Genomic DNA, 4,245 nt, shown 5'->3' with positions numbered 1-4,245 from the left:
TGCAAGAGTTTGTAATAATTTTATACACCTACACCACTGAACTTGGCTGTTATAGTGGTTCACAGCTAACTAAAAGGAACGCAGTGTCAGCTGAGTGCCATGGGTGAAAAATAAGGATGGAAAAGAAATAGGTCTGTTTGGAAGAAAATTTTTGAAGCAGTTATCCACTGCGGTGTCAGATACAGCATTCTGGCAGATTAATTTAAATTTGGGGTACTGCCTTGAATGGAATTTAAGGTCTCTCCCTAGGCCTCGGTTTTTGAGAGTTGTGGCTACAGCGGAGGATAGGGGTGGTCAGGGGTCCATCAGATGGACTTGGGATCTAGTGGCTCGTCAGCCAGGGTCATAGTTGTGAGGTATTGGTCATGAGGCACCGTATGGGTGCAGTCTCAGAGCTCTCATCCAGAGATCATAGAATCATAGATTATAAAGGTTGAGATAGGGGAACCGTAAGAGATATGCTTCAACCCGCTCAAAGCAGGATAAATCCTCAACTAAATAATTAAGGCAGAGATTTGATAACTGTCTTTAAAAACCTCTAATGGAAGGAAATTCCACCATCGCTAGGTACGCCATTCCATGCTTCACAGGGGCAGAGGATGCTGAATGCTCCAAGGAGAGACCCAGGAGGTGAAGCCATGTGAGCTTCTTGCCCTGCAGACAGTCTGCTCCAAGGGAGAGGAGGCTCCCCAAAGTCCTGACTAGCTTTGTGTGGAGCAGTTCCAGAGCATCGCCCGGGGACTCCGTGCCAGGGTGATGGGAGCAGATTCCAACCCTGCATCGGGGTCCGAAGGCACTGGTCAGTAGCCCTTGGTGACATCCCTGGTAGTGAGGTAACAGCCCTCCCCCTCAACTTGTCTACGATCTCGTCAGCCCTGGCACAGTGACAGTTCTGATATTCTGATAGTCCACACCGGGTCTGATCGACCCGTCCTTCTCGGGGACGAGCACCACGGGAGAGGCCCAGGGCTGGTGGGCAGCTGGATCACCCCTAAAGCCAGCATGTCTCTGAGCTCTCTCCAGGGCCTGGGCTGTGTTCCCAGTGACTCTGAACAGGGAACACCTGGTGGGAGGGTTATTTTCGTCTCCCCCTGGCCCCCCACCAGCTAGATTAGTCAGCACAGGCTGGCAGGAGAGCAGCTGCGGGGAAGATCTCAGCCCCTCTGCTTCCGGCCTGCAGGGCTGGGCAGAGAGGGGAACTGATTGCAGCAGGAGGCGCCGGTTCCTGTCTCAGGAGAGATCTTCCCCCTTCTCCTCCTGGCCATACACACAGCCCAGCACCAAGGATTCGTCATGTCCACCTGGGACACTCCCCCACCCCACAGCTCCAGCACGACTCACTTCCTTCTGCTGGTTCCTGACGTCACTGTGCCCCTTTGCACTGAGCTGAGACCCCTCTCCTGGTCCCTGGTCCATTAGGAGCCAGCACACGTCTGCTTCCCTTGGGCCTGGGCTAGGCTCTTCCTGGCCAAGCCCACGGGATCAGTGAGCTTTCCCTGGAATGAGAGTTCATACTCCAACCGCGATATCCCATTTCTCTTCCCCTTCCATTTGTCTCTCATCAGATCCAGGGGTCCCATCACTCCTCTTCCAGACAACTCCCAAGGGTGGACCCTTGTGAACCTCTGGGGCAGTAAATGTTCTGCACAGCCCTCACCTGGTGCGCTGGACCCCCTGATGTATCGAGAGAGGCACATTCCACTGGTGGTACTTCTGAGGAACCGCCAGCTGCTCCCTCATCCTGCCAGGTCCCGTTTTCCCTCAGGGGCCCTTTCCTGACACCAGATCCCTTTTCTTACAGGGCTCTTTCCCTGCAGTCCTTCCCCCAGGGTCGTGCAACACTGGGGCCCACAAGGGCCCTCAGCTTCTTCAAGGAGAGACCCTTCTGGTGCTCGGTCTGGAATTCAGCCCAGCCCCCACTGGTTGTGGTCTGGGGTGCCACCTGGCCAGTTCTCCAATCCATCCCCCATCAGCACCTCCGCAGGTAGCTGATTGAGCACCCCAAACTCACTGGGGCCCCCTTTAGCCCCCCATTTCAGATGTATCCTGGCTACAGAACCTTAACCAGGAGTCTGACCCCCCCACATCCCCCCAGGGCTAGGTATGCACTGGGCCCTACTTGATCTGGGTCCACCCCCTCGGCTGTCATCACCGCAGCACCTGTGTCCCAGTGAGGGCAGGCAGCAAACCTCTGCTTCGGTTCCAGCATCAGAGCCAGCGTGAGCCCCCTCTCCCCGTCACACTCAGCTCCAGGGGTCTGGCTACAGGCAGGCAGGTAACTGAGCTTCACAGATCTTCCCTTGTGCTACTAGCCAGAGGGGAAATTCCCTCCTCCTGGCCCAGCAGAGCCATTCACATGCTCACTGGCTCCTGCCCTCTCCGCCTTCCCACCTCTGGGCTCAGCTCTTTGGCCGTTACTGGCGCAGGATTTGGATCCTGTTTTAAAGAGGCAGTCACCCAAGAGTATGTCAGAGCTGCTGTGCTGAAGGACCCCAGCTATCAGTCATTTCCCCACCCACCCCTTCCTGCNTCCACCTTATAGTCCATTCATCCAGCCCATACTTCTTTAACTTGCTGGCAAGAATACTGTGGGAGACCATATCAAAAGCTTTGCTAAAGTAAAGGAATAACACATCCACTGCTTTCCCCTCATCCACAGAGCTAGTTATCTCGTCATGGAAGGTTAGTCAGGCATGCAACTGTCCATCCAGGATCTCTTGTTTGAGAAAAAATGCTCTCTTAGAACAGACTGATGCAAGGTTGCCTGGACTAAAGGACCATTGGGCCATGCTACACTCACTAGGCCTTTACACCCTGCAAGCTGCTAGGAAGCAGTTGTGGCTGTCCCCGCTGCCCATATCCTGGGGACCATCATGGCAGAGTGCCTATAGAAATAAGAATCGAGGCAGAGGTTTTAAACGCCATTGCCCTGCCTCCTCTCCCTCTCCGTTTCAGTCGTGACATCAGGGAGGTCCTTGGTAGCCATTTTGAGTATGCCCTTCAGGACAGCACCCCAGTCAAACTGCTGGATCCATCCCCCCATTTGTTCTCAAACCATGTGTGTCCCTTCCTGGCTGCATGGGCCCGAGTAACATCAGACCACTGGGTGCTGAACGCTGTAGCACTGGGCAATACCCTGCAGTTCTCCAGCATCTCCTCCTCCCACCCACCCCTTCCCTCTCCTCTTCAGAGACCCTTCTCATGAGCAACTCCTCATGCAGGAGATAGGAACCCTCCTATGCCTGGGGGGCAGTAGAGGAGGTCCCTCAAGACATGAGGGGGAAAGGGTTCTATTCCCGATATTTCCCAATCCCAAAGGCAAAAGGGGGCCTAAGACCTATTTTGGACCTCTGTCACCTCAACAAATATCTTAAGAAGTTGAAGTTTTGCATGGGCTCTCTAGTCGCCATCATTCTCTACTTAGATCCAGGACACTGGTATGTTGCCCTCAACTTTCATATTTCCATTTTCCAGGGCACAGGCGTTTTCTCCGCTTCATAGTGGGCCAGTACCATTTCCAGTTCATTGCGTTACCCTTCGGCCTCTCATCTTCCCTGAGAATATTCACAAACTGCATGGCACCTGTGGCCGCTTACCTGAGGCGTTGAGGTGTACAGGTTTATCCATATCTCGACGACTGGCTCATCAGAGGAAGGTCTCAAGCCCAGGTGCAAAGGTGCCTCAATCTGGTGCGCTCCATCCGTCACAATCTGGGTCTATTAATAAACTAAAATAAATCAACTCTTACCCCTGTGCCACATATAGAGTTCATAGAAGTAATACTCTACTCTATGCTGGCCAGAGTCTCTCCCAAAGGCCTATTTCCAGTCAATGTCCTACCTGATCTCTCACATGAGGGCCCACCTTCTTATTACCAACTGCACGTGCCTCAAGTTGTTAGGCTACATAGTAGCTTGTACTTATGTGGTACAGCACGTACAGCTTCATCTCAGACCCCTGCAAGCATGCTTGGCATCGGTCTACATCCCCAACAGACATGATGTGGATCACATCCGGTCATCTCTGGAGTTGTGGTTGGAGTAATGGGAGTTCCTTTTGCAGCCCCTATCATAAGCGTAATTCCCAAATCTGGACCTTAGCGTCCAGAAATCTGGGTGCCTACATGAACCCCTCTAAGCTTAATTACCAGCTCAGATTTGATCTCGCTGCCACCAGCCAAAAATTCCAGGGTTTTGGCTCCCTCTGGTCTCCCCAAACCCTTCCCTGGGGAACCCCAAGACTCAG

This window comes from Chelonoidis abingdonii, chromosome 23 (genome assembly GCF_003597395.2).
Source record: "Chelonoidis abingdonii isolate Lonesome George chromosome 23, CheloAbing_2.0, whole genome shotgun sequence".
NCBI classification, from domain to species: Eukaryota; Metazoa; Chordata; order Testudines; family Testudinidae; genus Chelonoidis; species Chelonoidis abingdonii.
The sequence above is the reverse complement of the archived record's forward strand: the minus strand, read 5'-3'. Positions refer to the sequence as shown.